This window comes from Mytilus californianus, unplaced genomic scaffold, assembly GCF_021869535.1.
Source record: "Mytilus californianus isolate M0D057914Y unplaced genomic scaffold, xbMytCali1.0.p SCAF_10, whole genome shotgun sequence".
NCBI lineage: Eukaryota > Metazoa > Mollusca > Bivalvia > Mytilida > Mytilidae > Mytilus > Mytilus californianus.
Window position 1 is genome coordinate 42287163 of NW_026262582.1, and position 17977 is coordinate 42305139.

General features: G+C 33.1%; 1 long non-coding RNA gene across 3 annotated transcripts in view; it reads right to left on the bottom strand.

Moving 5' to 3' along the window:
• Positions 1-1609: 1609 nt before the first annotated feature.
• LOC127718156 (uncharacterized) overlaps positions 1610-17977 on the bottom strand; it is a 36512-nt gene continuing 20144 nt past the window's right edge. For 2 of the 3 annotated variants that reach the window (XR_007989590.1, XR_007989591.1), the window contains exons 2-3: positions 2298-2499; positions 1610-1697 (exon numbers count right to left, since the gene is read on the bottom strand). This is a non-coding gene — a long non-coding RNA (uncharacterized LOC127718156). Of the gene's footprint in view, positions 1698-2297; positions 2500-3254; positions 3342-17977 lie in introns of those variants that run through there. The other variant, XR_007989589.1, reaches the window with a different exon arrangement.

The window sequence follows — 17977 nt, forward strand, 5'->3', positions numbered from 1 at the left end:
TGCATTCGACCTTTCAACTGAGAATGGGTAATATTAGTTTTATAAGATTTGAATAGAATTCAAAGTTTTGATATTACTGCAAAATCGATTGTGATTGAAGATTTTGTAGTAGGTCATTAGAATTTTCAAGAATCTACATCTGATTGACACCGCCGGTAGAATATACAACAGCACAATATTTCTGAAGGTTATCTTTTTCTTCTATAGATTAAATTGGGTTTTTTTTCATTGTTTATAAGTTTATTATTGAAAATTGTTTACTTTTGTTTTCATTGCTCGTTTCAACTTATTTTATATGTCCATTTTTTATATCTCAAGTATTTTGTTAACCTAATGGTTTTATGTGTGGTAGAGTGACGGGTACGTAGATAGGTGATATCACGGATTTTTATAGAATTTTGTAAGCTGAATTGCATTTGAATATCGAACTAAAATATATGTATCAACTATTCTTTCGGAGATTAATGAAATTGAAAGAATCAAAATGTTTAGGATAGACGTAAATTGTCTTCTCAAAAACCTGTCGTTAAAAACTATGTATATTATTGCCACTGAATTTTATTGATATAAAATGTACAGATCACCGAATTCGTTTTTGCTGTTTGGATTATTCAAGAGTATTGACAATTATTTGAAGTTTAAGGAAAAAAGTAGTATTACATTTACCGGGCTTTAGGTTGGCCTTTCGTGTACCCAAGGCAGGTGAAGGAAGTCAACTTACGAGCGCTGTGATTGGATGTAAGGGTATAATATATTTTTTTTCATTTATCTATGAATAAGTACAATGTGTATATTTACAATATAAATTTTGAAATCCATCGAAATATTTTCTTGAGAATTACTCGAAAAGACTTCCAAAATTTCATGAATTTGATGTAAAATGACAGTGGGCATGGATACCATAAACAAGCCTCTTTCGAAGATGGTCATGATACTATTTGACTTCAATTTCTTAAACAGAATAATAAAGTACTAATACCACACATAACTGTTTTGTCCAAGTTTTTATTATAAAAAGTGGTAAATTTAGAAAATGTTAGTATTGTCGCATATGGAAGAATAAATACTACCGTTTTCCTTAATTGATGTTTCTGTATGAAATTCGATAAAGGACATTCACCATTGTTGGAGTCATGGATATGACTACATATCAATCTTTGGTATGGTACAATATTGTTTGGTATAGTTTTATTTGTAATTGTTTGTTTGTTGTATAATATACCATTATTTAAGGTTATGTGCGTTTATTCATTTATGTTCAATTTGTTAATCCACTGATCGAGACTGGAAGGGTTTATATCTTAAAAAAACTTAGTTATAACCCACCACATATTCATGAGCTTGTAATTCCTTCAGTGGTTGTCCAAATGTAATGTTTTTATTCGGAGATTCTGCTATTGATGGAAAATCTTTGATATTTTTTTATTTATTAATGTTTGAATTTGTATAGGCATCTGTTGAAGATCATATGTTGTCCTCTAGCTGTCTTATGTTTATTTGTTTCTTTCGATGGCTGTCTGATAAGCTTTATCCCATTTCTCATTTCGGTCACCTTTATAGTTACGGTTTTTTTTAACAAAAATAATACAATAAGTTAATAAGATTCACAGTTAATTAATGATTTAATACTTCAAAATGTCATCGAATTAAAACCAGTAGAGCTCTAGAAAAAGGCAGTTGTTAGACTCTTCTGATGACTGAAAACAAAACAAAAAGTATATTATAAGTTGATATTTTAGGTTTTAGCTAGTTGATTAATTCAACAAATGTACAAGAAAACTAGAAGAAGCAATAAGAGAGCACAAAGCCAATAATATTATGATTTAATATTTAATATATTCACACCATCAACTTCTTTTTTGTATAACATAGGCGAAAAACACCGTTGCATCGTGACATCATTTGTTCGCCCCTCATTCTACGTAAGGTTGCTAGCACGAACTTGCATTCAGTATTGGTGTTAATGGCACATCCTTTGACCAGTCTCAGTTACATCTTCTTTTAGTGAGATTTTCAAAAAGTGGACATTCACTCGTTTTAAAAGCAAGATGCAATTCATCAAAATTAACAAAAAACAAAAAACACAGGTTTGGTTAAAACTAAATTTTGAAAGTATTGCACGTTTAAGATCAATATGTATTGCTAATGTATCAGAAAGAAACGCGTGTGCCTTGACAAGTGTGATTACCTTGCAAAATATTTTCAGTATTTTTGAGAAAACGAATTTATTTGATTGTAATTTCATTCAAGGAGTAGAATATGACATTTGGAACTTCTTTCGTAATGCATGTGTAAACCTGTTTCATTTTCTTTTTCTTCCTCCTCCATGACCAATAAAAAAATAAGGAAAACCTCCTCCTCCATCACCACCTCCACCACCATCGCCGCCATTCTCCTCACTATCACAAAATTTACCACACCATCTAGGGGCTGCAGATGTCATTTGTAGTATGGCGGTCAAAAGGAGAAACAGAAAGATCAATTTCTTCATTTTGAAACCTGTTAATATACATAAAAATGTACCACTTATAATAAATATTAATAAATTAAGATAATTTACTCATAAAATATCTAACTCCAACTGCTGTTGTAACTATTATAGTTCATCTGTGGACTAACCGTCATCTAAAAAGATTTGTTGACTTTGATTGTTGCTATTTGTTCAACTGTTCAAATACCTTACTAGTCAACACTCTATAGCCATTTACCATGTTAACATTTTATAAAAGAAGTACAATAGCTTAAGTTTCTCTAAATTACACCATGGTTATAAAATTCAAAGGTTGTTTTACAGATGAAACCACACATTTTCATTTTCTAAGTTATCTTACAGAACATGTAAACCGAAACGTTTATTGTCTGGCTATTAATATTTAGATGGAAAATGATGTTTCAAAAATGTAAATCTCTGCTATATAAAGATAAAATAAAGCTATAGAAAAATTGATACACACATATAATATTACATACACCATTTTGCTAAGTGGAACTGATGCCCAGACTTTTTCCCAAAAAATTATCTATTACAACACCTTGTCACGGGACTTTCGATATGAAAATATTGTCCGTGTTACTGTAACGGTTTCTGTCTAGATTAAGAAAATAAATAGAGCGTGGCTTTAATTAATGTATATGTTCGTAAATATTCTTTTGAAATTGCCTCACTGTCCTGATTTCTAATTACATAGTCGATTTTGTTAGTATCTTTTCCGGAACTTTTCTGGTTTAGCATCGTATATAATGATTTTTCTTACCTTTAAATCTTGTTCTAGCAAACAATTTGATATAATAATAATTCCATCTATGCTTTTATAAGTTCATCTAAGTCATTAATCAAAGCAGTTAAATTTGAAACAAATGAGTTAACCTAGTTACATTAAATATGCATGCATAGTTAAACGTCGTGTTCAGGAAAAGAAAAATGCACAAATATGTAACTACAAATATATGTTACAAAAGAGAATAATGTGTTTTATCTTTATGTCCTTGGGATGACTTAAAGGATATTATGCAGTGCTTTTTTTCTGACTTTCATTTGGTTATTTTCTAAACTTTCTTTACGATTTTGTCTCATAAACATCCAATGTGCCATCTTTTTACATGTTCTTAATAAAAGAAAAATCTAATTTTGGTAATAACACAACTTTATGTTATCACCCTGGTTTTAGGTGGGGTTCGTGTTGCTCAGTTTTTAGTTTTCTATGTTGTGTTTTGTAAACTGTTGTTTGTCTTTTGGTCCCTTTTTTATTTTTGGCCATGGCGTTGTCAGTTTATTTTCGACCTATGAGTATAATTGTCCCTTTGGTATCTTTTGCCTCTCTTTTATGCTATTCTGTACTGTTCTCAAGGTTGATGAATTTTATTCAAAATTAGATATTTATATATTAGAATGTAGAGAAGTTTTTTCTTCCACATCAAAGGATGAAGGTTTTGAGTGGCTTCAAGCTTTGCACGCTTGAATGCTTTTTATTCACCTAGTTGTGATGATTTAATCGGCAGTAGTACTGATGTTTTTTCTCAACTTATATTGTTTAATAAAAAAACTCTGAATGTGTTTTCTTTTTTGTGCATTTATCAATCCACTGATAGAAAAAAGTTTGATTTTTTTTACGTAAGATGTCGATATTATACTTATTTACGCCAAACAATTTTGTGTCGTCAGACACCATCGTTTGCTGCCTTATTAGATCTTTAAGACATGTTAATTATTCAGTCTACTAGTTTATATCTTATGGTAGGTAAAACTGAGTTTCTGATTTTCAGTCTCTGCATAGTTATGTTAAGGTAAAAAAAGCATTCTTACTAATTTTCAAAAGATTATCTAAGATCTAGCTGATAATAATTTCTATAAACAGATCAATATTGTAATGAAAATAGGCAACTTACCAACAAAGTTTTTGAAATAGTAAGTACATGTGATAAAAGTATAAATGTTGAGAGTAATCAAACTTTTTATTATCAGTGGATTGACAAAGGCACAAAAAAAGAAAACACATTCAGAATTGTTTTTACTAAATGATATAAGTTAAAAAAATATAAGTATTTCTGCCGATTAAATCATCACAACTTGGTGAACAAAAAGAATTCAAGCCAAAAGCGTTCAAAACTTGCAGCCACTGAAACCTCCATCCTATGATGTGGAAAAAAAAACTTCTCTACATTCTAATATATAAATATCTAAGTTTGAATAAAATTCATCAACCTTGAGAACAGTACAGAATAGCATAAAAGAGAGGCGAAAGATACCAAAGGGACAATTAAACTCATAAGTCGAAAATAAACGCCCTTTACTTTAGAAAATAACAAAATGAAAGTCAGAAAAAAAGCACTGCAAATATCCTTAAAGTCATCTCAAGGACATAAAAAGGTAAAACACTTTATCTTTTGTGACATATACATGATATATGATAAGGTTAACTCATTTGTTTCTTAACACTGTGCAAAATACAAATTTACCTGCTTTAATTAATGACTTAGATGAACCTTTTAAAATCATAGATGCAGTTATTATTATATCAATTTGTTCCCTAGAACAAGATTTAAGAGTAAGAAAAATCATCATATACGATACTAACCAGAAAAGTTCCGGAAAAGATACCAACAAAATCGACTATGTAATTAGAAATCAGGACAGTGAGGCAATTTCAAAAGAATATTTACGAACATATACATTAATTAATGCCATTGTAACCATACATGCAACCAAACTCCCCGGCAGTTCCAGCTCCGATCCGCATACTACTCTACACTAATCACTGCCTTCGGCTTTTTTCGTAACCCGATATTCAAGCTGTTTGACCCGGATTGACCTTTCGTTGCTACTGAAGCAAATATGGCTGAACATTGTCATTGATGAATGAGGATAATTTTTACCAGCTTTACCAGTATATATGGACAAAAACAATTATGGTTAGTAAAAAGCACCTAATCCAAATAATATCACAAAATGAAAAGTTTTCGAAATTTCTGTATATCCCAATTCTGGCTTAAACTCAATCGACTTTACAAAAAAATCTTCGTCACTGGAGAAACATAATATCATATCAGTTTGACGTCTGCGCGTATGTGCAATTGAAAGAATATTTAGGGTTTTAGCTGTTGATAACAATTATTCCCTTTATTGTAATGACACCCCAAATCATCAGCAAATAAAACTCGTTTGCAGACCACTCACAGTCTTCACGATTTACCTCAACCTCGACGTCAAAAGGGGTTCTTCAACGAACGAATAATATCAGATATATATATGTAGAAAAAAATGTTGTTTTCCCGAGAAGCAGCTCCATATGGAATTAAAGATATTTTAATTATAACAGACAAAATTGGAATCTAGGGATAAATTTTGGATTTTTTTTAAGGGTCCAAATAATTTCAAATTGACACAAGGCCACAAGCAAGTTATTTTATCCAACTTGAGTAAGGGTTTCCAACCAATATTATTAAGACTCCATTTACATACCTATCTCTGAACTTCTCAAAACTCACTTCAAGTATAATTTTATGGATTAAACAAACAAAACAATCATTATTATAACTTGAAAAGTAAATATCAAGGATTTGTATAGTATCTTACTATACAAATCCTTGTAAATAGATTATATACTTCATTGTGAAAACAAATACAACACACATGTACTAAACATGCTAAAGTTGTTATGCATTTTGCTTTTATTATACATCATTTTACAATGGTCTGGATGGGAGCATTTTCATTTCTGTATTTCTATTTTTTTTTCAAGAATATTTTTTTTACCAATTATTATCCATTTAATTTAAGGTCATATGATAATAAAAAAATGTTCCCCTATAATCTTTATGTCTTTTGTCCATTATTCTTTATTCTGTTAACCACATTAAGAACCTCATTTATATACTCTTAATGGACTTTTTATAAGTTTCTATTTTAACATACCAGTTCCGGATAATAGAAAAGAGATTGAACCAATATCTAAATATTCATGTATATAAGTCCCAGTTACATTTTATATTTTGTCCTGCCCTGAAGCAAAACTCTTAGTAAGCACCCAAAAAAAAAACTAAACCACATTATTTTTGTTATCATATACTCAATTGTATGTCAATGTAGAATTGTGTTTTGAAATCATTGTATACCATGTATAATGTTTGTTTATATAAATATGAATGTCATGCTGGACATCAATGGCCTACTTTTTATTCTTTGTTATACCAAAGATGTACAATGTATAAACCCATCTATATTCATCTATGATTATACTGATAAGGTATTGCTAAAATAACTAGAGGTTCTCAAGAGCCTGTGTCGCTCACCTGATTCTATTTTAGTTTTGGAAATCATGTAACAATAGATTAAAATTATAACAGATACCCTAATAATGATTGAGGCAAAATTATATTGACCCCGTAATTTAAACAAAAGCAGAAGACTTTAGTAAAGTTTACAGAAATTACCAATAAATTCATTGAAATTGTAGAAAATGACTTTATAAGGACAATAACTCCAACAAGATGTCAATTCACAATTTTGCTCATGTTGACTTATGTGTAGATCATCTTTTTATTATATTTTTGCAGTTTACAGTGTATCTCAATCTATAAAGATACATGTATTAAGGTCTTCATCAGCACCTCATAAGGAAAATTTATGCCATGTTTGGTTTCATTCCATTCAGTGCTCCTCTAGAAGAAGCATTTGTATGTATTTCCCATAGGATCTTATGTTAAACTAAGTCTTCTGCTGGCGGCCATCTTGGATGATGGTTCGGCTACAAAGTAACAACACTTGGTCAGCACCTCATTAGGAACATTCATGCCATGTTTGGTTTCATTCTATTCAGTGGTTCTCTAGGAGAAAACATTTGTATGTTTTTCCCATAGGGTCCTATGTTAAACTTACTCCCCCTGCCGGCAGCCATCTTTGATGACAAATCAGCTACAAAGTAACAACACTTGGTCAGCACCTCAAAAGAAACTTCCAGTTTTTGTTTGCTTACTGAATAAAAATCATGCGATGTGTTAGTTGCCAGTGAGACAATATTCCAGCAGTGACAATAGGGCCGTTGGACCAGGGTCCTTTTCAACTTGAACTAGTAGTAATTGATTTACAGTACATGCATTCATCACTGGTTTAATACACATAACTACAATAACAATTATTGTCAATGCCAAGAGTATCAGGACATAATTTGTGAGTGACAGCTACCAAGGTATCTGTTAGCTTAAAACCCAGTCCCCGATCATGTATATTAAATAATTGATATTGGTTAATGTGCAGTAAAAGTAAAGATTATATGTAAAAGAGAAGGGGTCAAGATCATTTTTTTATAAGCATAAATAAAAAAAAAATAATAAAAACATAATGCAGCAAGGTTTAGAATTTGAAAGAACTATTTCATAGGTGTCTACTTAGACTGCTTCAAAACAAGAATAGGCTTCATAATTATTGGATCTAAGTCACCAACCATTCATCTGTTAAAAGGGGGAGGACAGATTTTTTTCTCTCAGAAGTAACACGAATAATTCAGTCCCTCCCCGTGATCGACTCTCCCACTCGCGAGGGCCTGAACTCTTTATACGATAAAAACGCGTCACGAATACAGGATTTTGATTGGTGCTCTCTGTGAGAGAGAGCCAATCAGCTAATAGCTAAATATTATCGAGATAGGTAAATCCCGAGCTAATTCCGAATGATTTTTTGACGATTTTTCATTGACTAGGCCTTCAGGCGTTAATGTAGCCATCGTAGAGCAGTGGAATATAACGACTGAATTACTCGGGTTATCTCAGAAACAACATAAATTTAGATTAAAATGTCGTACCGCTTTTATCATTTTTTTATACAACTGCAAGAAATGTGTGGCTGTATAATGGTATGACGATGTCGTCATCCGAAGACATTTGGTTTCCAGACAATAACTTGAGTATAAGTAAACAGATCTGTATGAAATGGTACCACAAGGTTCCATACCACAAAAGGTAGGTTGAGATTGATTTTGGGGGGTTATTGTTCTAACTGTTTAGGAATTAAGGGCCAAAAAACAAGGATATTCTGGTATCCAGACATTTATTTGAGTATAAGTCTATGGATCTCTAAGAAATTGTACCACAAGGTTCCATACCAAATAAGGAAGGTGTAGATTGATTTTAGGGGTTATTGTCCTATCTACATTTGTATGGAATAAGGGAACAAAAACAATACTTTTCTAATACTTTGTATAAATTGCGTATTTCTTGACCAATTTCAATGGGGTTTAAGTCAGTCTTGAATAATTAGTGTTCTTTAAATTGCTGAATCTAACTGTGTATTTAGATTTTGGATATTGGGCCCAGTTTAAAAACTGTTTTCCTTTACTCCATCATTAGTGTAGAGTAATATGACGATCGGAGCTGGAACTGCCTGGGAGTTTGTGATTGATGGAGTAAAGGAAAAGAGTCCCGGAACGGAAACGATCACTGTACGGAGTTTGACATGCAACGCTCCATCTATTTTCCTAATCTGGACAGAAACAGTTATAATAACACGGACAATAGTTTCATATCGAAAGTCCCGTGAAAGGGTGTTTGTAAAGGATAGTTTTCGGGAAAAAGTCCGGTCATCAGTTCCACTTGACAAAATGGTGTATGTAAAGAAGTCAATATTCTATGTGTGTATCAATTTGTCTATAGCTTTTGTTTTATCTTTATATAGCAGAAATTGACTTTTTGAAACATCAACAAAATTGTTGTGGTGGTGGAGGAGGAGGAGGTGGGTTGGTGGGTTCATAGAAAGAGGAACAATTGGAAGAACACATGAAACAGGTATACACATGCATTAAAAAAGAAGTTCCAAATGTCATATACTACTCCTTGTAGTTGAATGAAATTACAATCAAATAAATTCGCTTTTTTAAAATACTTAAAATATTTTGCAAGGTAATCAAACTTGTCAAGGTCCCCATTTTTCTAATATATATGCAATACATATTGATCTTAAACGTCAAATACTTTCAAAATTTAGTTTCAATCAAACCTGTGGGTTTGTTTTTGTTTTTTTTTTTCAGCAATTTTTTTCCCATAAATCTTAACCAGAAAACCTTCTTGAATAAAATAATTAAAAAGTAAAATGCATTAAAGCATTCAATCCACAAGGGCTTAATCAGAAGAGCCAAAACACCCTTCTGTTAATTTTGATGAATTACTTATTGGTTTTAAAACGAGTGAATGTCCACTTTTTGAAAATCTCTAAACTAAAAGAAGATGTTAATGAGACTAGCCAAAAGATTTGCCATTAACACCAATACTGAATGGAAGTTCGTGCTAGCAACCTTACGTAGAATGAGGGTGAACAAATGATGTCACGATGCAACGTTGTTTGTCTCCTCGTTATACAAAAATGTATTTGATGGTGTGAATATATTAAATATTAAATCTGAATATATTGAAAATTAAATAATAATATTACTGGCTGTATGCTATTTTTACTTATCAACTAGCTAAAACCTAAAATATCAACTTATAATGTACCTTTTGTTTGTTTTTTCTTTTCAGTCTTCAGAAGAGCCTAACAACTGCTTTTTTCTAGCATTTTAATAACACGGACAACCATTTTAACTGGTTTTAATTCGATGACATTTTGAAGTATTGATTCATTAGATTAATTAACTGTGAATCTTATTAACTTATTGTATTATTTTTGTTTAAAAAAAACCGTAACTATCAAACCTGGGGTCAATTACATACCAAAGTAATTGATTACATTACAATTAAATTGATTTTCAAATGTAATTAATTACATAATAATTAAATTGCCAATGAAATTAATTACATTATAATTAAATTGCCAATGTAATTAATTACATTACAATTACTTTTGTCCCAAGACATGTAAGAGCTATATTATAGGATAAAATCATAAAAATGACAACACGCTAGATTAAAAATGTTATGCATACAATAATTAATAGTGAAAACATTTGTACAAGCTTTGTTTAAGTTTCAAATTTCAAACGTCATTGTTACGTTTAAAAATCATTAGATGCTGATTACTTGGTTGCATTTCTTATTTTTTATGGGGGAAGTTTTTTTTTTTTTTTTTGGTAAAGATATATATATATATAGATACAAATGAATATCTTTTTTATTCTTAAAAATCTTTTTCTTAAAATTTAAAGCTTCTACTCAAAATATTAATTTAGATTATTCATAAAAGTTTTCTTATTTACTTCATGTGAGTCAATTTTTAAAGTAACTTTCAAACTTCCATTTTTTTTAACAGAAGAGCAATGATAGAATTTTGCTTTTATTAAGTATATTTGACTCCATACTTGTATGTTTTGACTGCTATATTTAAATTTTGGTGAAAGTGTTTAAATAATATCCATCTGAACAGATTTTAACATATAACTATGACATGCCTGGTAAACCATCTAATCTCAACCAAATGGTTAAGCGAGAAAAAAGTTTACTGGCACTTCCTGTTGAGCTTTTCTTGTATAAAATATCAAAAATATAGATAGGGTAGGTCGACTTTTCGTCAATTTATTGTTAATCTGGGAATATTTTGTTATAATAAATAGGAGAATGTCGTACCATAGATAACTAAATAAGTGTTTGTCTCGTTTATTACTCGGACCAATATAATTTGAAATGACATCGGAATCAGTTGAACGGCAAACGCCTGAATCTGACAGATAGAGGTCAATTTGTCGACAAAAAAAGTACCCGTATGTTAAATGTTTACGCCCCAAAACAGCGCCACCTATAATTTTTTCTTCGTCGTCTTTGAGCACGATGCTCCGTTCTTTAGGGAATTAAAACTTTAAATTAACTTAAACATACAAAAGTAAGTATAGAAAACATATTTAAATATATACATTTACATGATTAACTAGGTATGATATGCTGGCAATATGCGCAATGATCTTTAATTCCACTTTGAAAAGGAGTTTGTTCCGTATGTTAAAATGGCGGATTTCAATGTTTACATTTTTTCGTCAAAGTAATAGCTGACACAATTTCATATCCAATCATTTATGAGCAATTTTTTTATTGTTTTTTGAAGATCATCCAATTAAATTTACCTTTATAAAGTGGCTACACGTTACCAGCCTTCGTTACATAACCAAGTTGTTTTCGAAGAGGACTTCTCACGGAAGGTTGTATTAGCAATTTTCTCCAGAAAAAAAACACAATTGTTTTGTAATATCTCCATATATTAAGCTCTTGTAACAACACACACATACTTATAACATCTACGAAGTATCCAGACGTGTTTTGTTGTTAATGTAAACACAAATCTGTGTAAATTCAACCGATTTAGGTCCTTGTTTATCAGTTCCAATACACGCGGCCCTCCTTTTTTATTCAACATGTACATGTATTTTCATACGTTGTTGTCCCTGTACACTTAGCATTACTTAATTCTTTAATTGTAACGGGCATTAGATTGATTGATTGATTGATTGATTGATTGATTGTTAATAGTTGGACAATGCCACAAAACACTAATTGTAGCTTGGTACATAGTGGAAGGGAGCCAGGTCCCTGTAAAATTTGTGGCACACATGATCAGACAAAGCGTTATGTTCATATGTGTCAGAAAAAGGATAGATTACCTGCATATTATGAATATGTAAAGGAACATCATTCTATAGAAGATGAAGATTGCATTTGCAGGAAATGTGATGCAAAGTTAACAAGGGACAGTCGTCTCTTGAGCGATGATGTTACACCCCCTACTAAACGCAGAAGTCTAGAATTCTGTGATAGTGCAAGTAATGCACCAGATTTTTCTGGATCTATTTCAGGTTCATGTTCCACTTTCAGTGATTGTGCAAGTGTTGCACCAGATTCATGTGTCTCTATTTCAGGTTCATGTTTCCTTTCATCTTTACATTGTGATATATCATGTAGGGTTGCTTCAGTTGAGCCCCACAAGTTTAAGAATTGCTTTAAGACTTGGGACTCGTCTCAGCAGCCCCTTCCTGATTCCAGTGATGTTAAGGTTACATTATGTGAGGATCATTACAGAGAGTATCAGAAATGTGTTCATGATATAAACTGTTGTATATGTGACAAATCTTTAAAATATTCAAAAAGGTTTGTTACTATATCTCCAGATAAACATGACCATTTCAACCTGTACATTACAGAAGAATTAAATGTTGAAAAAGAAATAGAATCTGAAAGCATGATAGTATGTTTGAGTTGCTATAGATCATACAACGTGTTTTCAAAATCTACTAATTTCACATTAATTCATGCACAGTCTGATGGATTTTTAGTTGATTGTTTACAGGAGTTTGATGAGATTGATATTAAATCAGTTGACGTCACAAACATTGATTTATTTTGTTTCAGGATGATTCTGGCAGAAGTTGTAAACAAATTTTTGACATATAAACCACTTTTACTGCAGTCTTTATACTCAGAATATTGTGGACATGTCTCAAAATTGTGCAACACTTTAAACATTTCATTAAATGTTGAGAGTGAAAATAGAACTAAGCATGATATTAGGTGGATTTTTAAAATGCTTAAGTCATGCTTAGGTTCTGCACTTCACTATTGGGTGCCAGAGGGTTTGAAGACAGGTAGGATGGTATATAGAGTAGGTACAGATTTCATGCGCTGTGCACATTCACAGCTTCATGGTCATAAAAAGAGTATTGATGAACTTCAAGCTGTGAATAAGGCCTTGCAGATTAAACTTGATGACTTGTCAGAAAGTTTGCAGGCAATGAAGAAGATTGAATGTCTTGATGAAACATTAAAAATCACCAGAGAGTGTATTAAGTCATATGTTTCTTCAAGTGTTAATTCTTCTGAACTACCTGATATTAGATGCTTTGATGTGCATGATGAGATACGGAAGCTTGACCCTGTTCTTTGGAATTTCATTTATAGACTTACTGCAAATGAAATTGAGGAGAAAGAATTGCGCAGAGATGTGTTTAATTCATGGGAAAACAGCTATTTAGGTATAGATGATTCATGTTTGAGATTATTTCCTAGGCTTTTTATTGCTAGCTGCATTTTTAATGCTCAAAGTTCTAAATGTGGTCAACCCCTTCATTTGCTTCTAAGTGATGTCTTGGACAAATACAGTGGTTCTTCTACAGAACTTTTAGCAATTAGCAATCGACTTGGTGCAACTGTTTCGAAGGAGTCATTGAAGCGTTTTATTAGTAGTAGGTGCATTCAGCTTGATAAAGAACCTAATTTGTTAAGTTCAGACAGTTTCACTGTTGCATCTTTTGACAATTTGGATAAAAACCAAAAGTATGCTATAGTTGGGACAGGAGCAAACAAATCAGGTTTTCATGGCACGACTATTCAAGCAGTTACACCAAAGCCGAGTGTTAAGCATGATTTTACGTATGTTCCAAAGCCATCTGAGTCTAGTGATCCCGATCAGAGTGCTTCGGAAACCGGTGTAAAATCAGTATCTAGGAGTATTCCATCTGATTTGATTAAGGCCTTAAGGGAACCTGGAGACAACATTGGTGAACCTTCAAACATTAAAGTAAATAGGTTTACTCGGTTATCTTTAGATGATTTTTCCATATCTGAGGTGGAGAAAGTTGCGTGGGATAAACATGTGTCAGATTTGTCTGCGTACTGTTTCTCTAAATCAGTGTTGAAAACAAATCATATTGTACTTCCTGGTCTTAAGGCTTATTTAGCATATGACTGCAGCCAGACAGAGGTTTCTGAGTTTCACTCAATTGCAGTTTTGGATGAAACAGCTGACTCCAAAGCTACAGTTGAGTTGACACTCAATATTTTATATGAGAAGTTCAAGGTTGGAACTAAGATCAACTATTTAGTTGTAGTTGGTGATGGTAAGTCTTATGATATTCTCATTAAGCTGAAATCAGAATATGGTAATGCACTAGATTGGGTTTTGCCATACCCTGGAGATTGGCATATTCTGAAAAACCTGCTACCAGTGTTTATGAAAATATACTATGATGCTGGTCTGAAAGAACTAGCTGTCAAGTTTCATCATGGTGCCACTCTGAAGGTGTTAACAGAGTGCACTAGATTTCCCATGACCCACCGGTTTTTATCACATGTTTGGGAAGCCATGTTCAGATATCAGGTAGAGTCTTTCATGAGGTCACACAGGTCACCAGGTGTTGCTTGTTTTGATAATGATTTTCAGAAAATCATTTCTGTCATTTTGGAAAGTGCTGACATTACAGTTAGTAGAGACTGTAATGGGAATCTTGAAGGTGATATTCAAGATTTCAAGGTATGGTCTTCTGTTTTGGAACAGAAGGATAGGTTTTCTATGATGTTGCAAGGTGTACAAGTCGAATTCGATGAATGGCGTAAGCAATCAAGTGAAAAAAGCGAGACATTTCGTTTTTGGGATAATTTCATTCATGTAGACTTTATGGCATACCTTGGTCTATACGTTGCCATTAGGGAACAGAATTGGGATTTACGAAATGCCTCGCTGAAGAACTTGGCTTGCCTTTTCACTGCTTTTGACAGGCATAATTACATGCGTATGATTCCTTATCACTTTGCTGACCTACTTACATTCCCTCTCGATGTCATACACCATTTTAAGGCTGGTTGCTTTGCAGTGTCTTTGTCTGGGGATAATTTTTTTTCAGTGGCTCTTGATGAAGCTCATGAGATGGAGATCAACCTCAAGACTAAAAAGGCAATAAACACCTTCAGTTTACCTTCATTGACTGCCATGACATATTATCTGCCTTACAGAGCTGAAACATTGCATAATCTGAAGGTGAAGTTAGATATTGAAAGTGGTCAGTCAGGTAAACGCAAGGAATTGTCAAAGTCATACATTCATAGTGAAGAGCAGACCATTTTACAATATGTGGAAAAATTGAAGGTTTCCTCACTATTTGTTGACGATTTGGTAGGTAATCTTCATCACATATTTACACACACCACCGCTACTAGTGACCAGGCAGATTCCCTTTTGAGGTACAGGTACTATGGTAGTGAGGACATGAATAATTATATTCAGTGTTTCTTGATCAGGGTCCCCGATATTTCAGTTAAGCAGCCACACAGGAAAAGGCGAAACCTTAAAACCTTTTCTTCTCCCAAGGTGACTGTTCATAAGCAGAAGAAAGAGATCAAGGATAATAAGACTGTGATCTCTTGTTTACGCAAGCAAATAGCTTTTTCAAAACTCTCCTCAGAACCAGTTTCTCATCTGGACCAGTTTTTGGCTTTGCCTAGAGCTATTTGTGATGCGGAAGGCATTCCCCTGAAAGGTCAGAAGTCATTGTCCCTTCATCATTTTAGGACATGCTATCCTGATGCCTTCCTTTCTGCTTTACCCACAGAGACAGGACTTACTGCAGTTATACTGGAAGGCATGTTCATGATTAACTCCAACCCAGCCCCTCAGCATAAGACCTTTGGAGATTATGCTAAGTTTATATTTGACAGGTGGATTGTTAGGTCATATAAGCAGTTTTCTGCTTCAGAAATCCATGTTGTGTTTGATCACCCAAACAGGCATGGTTGTAGTCCGAAGGATGTGGAGAGGTCACGAAGAGATAGTAGTGTTCAGGCGACTGACTCTACTGTGTTAAGTTCAGTGGTACATGAAGGTCTTTTGCTGCCTTCCAGTTGGAGGTCTTTTCTAGCCAACCGTGAAAACAAGAGAAACTTGGTGAATTTTTTGTCCTATGAGCTTTTAAGACTAGCATTGTCATTTTTCATAGATGGATTGTGTACTGTCATTACAGCTGGTGGTTTTGACGACGACAACCGTGACAAAGCACTTGGGATCTCTTATCTTCACGTTGGCATTGTAGAGTTTGCACAGCTGTCTGCAAATCACGAAGAAGGTGATACACGGGTTTGGTTACATGCGTCTCAGGCAGCTGCCAGTCGAGTTATTATTTATAGTCCTGATACAGACACCTTTTTCATTGGTCTCCCTATTGTTAAATCTCTGAGGAAGTCTGTTTTTGTACAGACTAAGGAGACTCCCTATGAGAAGACTTTTATAGATATGATGAGCTTGCTTTCACTTCTTTCTCATGACCTCTCTCTGCAAGGTATACATGATATTGAATCATGCATTCAGATGTTGTATATTTGCAGTGGGTGTGATTTTGTGTCATTCTTCCATGGTTGTGGTAAGAAAGCATTTTTAGATGGCTTTTACCAGAATGCACAGTTTATTGCAGGTGATTTGAACCTTTCCACTCACGATGAACAGGGCTATGTTCATTTTATAGATTGGTAGCATCAGTATACTTTGCTAAACATAGACCTGCTTTTCGGCCATCTGCTTCTATTAGTGAATTATATAACACTATTGAACTGGGTGACGGATTAGAAAGTCACACAGCATTGGTTAAGATCATACGTGAGCATATGTGGGAGCGAATACAATCTGAGGATAATATGCTCCCCAATTCGGATGCTTTACAGCTTCATTGGGATAGAAGTTGTTGGGTTGCCAAGTACTGGAAGCAAGCACTTGATAATTCTATGCATTTAGAACCCATAGACAAATCTGGTTTGATTATTAAAAACACAATTGTATCTGTAGTTTGGGATTCTGATGTAAACATAGATAAAGTGGAGAAAACTATTAAGTGGTACACCAAGGGTTGCTCTTGCAAAAGTGGTTGTACCACTAATAGATGCGTTGCAGGAAGTCTGGTCTTAGTGTTGGTGGTTATTGTGGTCCAGGTTGTAAGTGTCAGAACTGTAAGAACATTGCTAGTTGTCAAAATGAACTTCCAGAGTTGTTTGATGAATTAGAATGTTTTTCTGATATTGAGTTAGATGCTTGTTGAGATATTGATTCTGATACCAATTCTGATGAAGGTGAGGATGAAGTGCAAATTGCCCCATCTCACCCATCAGAAGAGTTTCAGCAATATTGGGATACTTTTGGATTTTTAACAGGTGAGCTAGTACCAGATCTGTAAATCTGCCGAGTATTTCTTCGCACCTTACAATTGATTCATTTTGTTTAAAGACCCTTCCAATACAACCATGCCTTGCTGTTTTTATATAACACTAGGATTTTTAAGTTTAGTCCATTTTCCTAGCACAATACGGTCTATTTAAAATAGCAGCCCCAAAGTCCATTAAAGAATGTATTGATTGACGTTTAACACCACTTTAATCACTGTTGGACAGTGGAATTGTTATGGCCGTCTATTTTTGTTGGTAGAGGAACCTGCAGAGAATCACTGACATTCAGAGTCAATTAAGTAAATATATGTAAAGTCCATGAAAAAAAAATCAAGCATACTTTTCTTATCAGGTGTTTTTGCAATTTAAAGTTTAATATCAGTAACGTTTCCGTCAAGTTGAAAAAATCAGTCCTATTCAATAATGTCCGCCGAAGTGACTTCCTTGGAAAAAGTATGTTTATGCAAATGCATTGTCAAGGATACACAATTGTTAAGATTATTTTTTAAATTTATATTAAAGGCTTATATCTTATGTATCAAGTTTGGAAAATGAGCTCTGAAGGTTATTTCTATTATTATTTCAATAATAA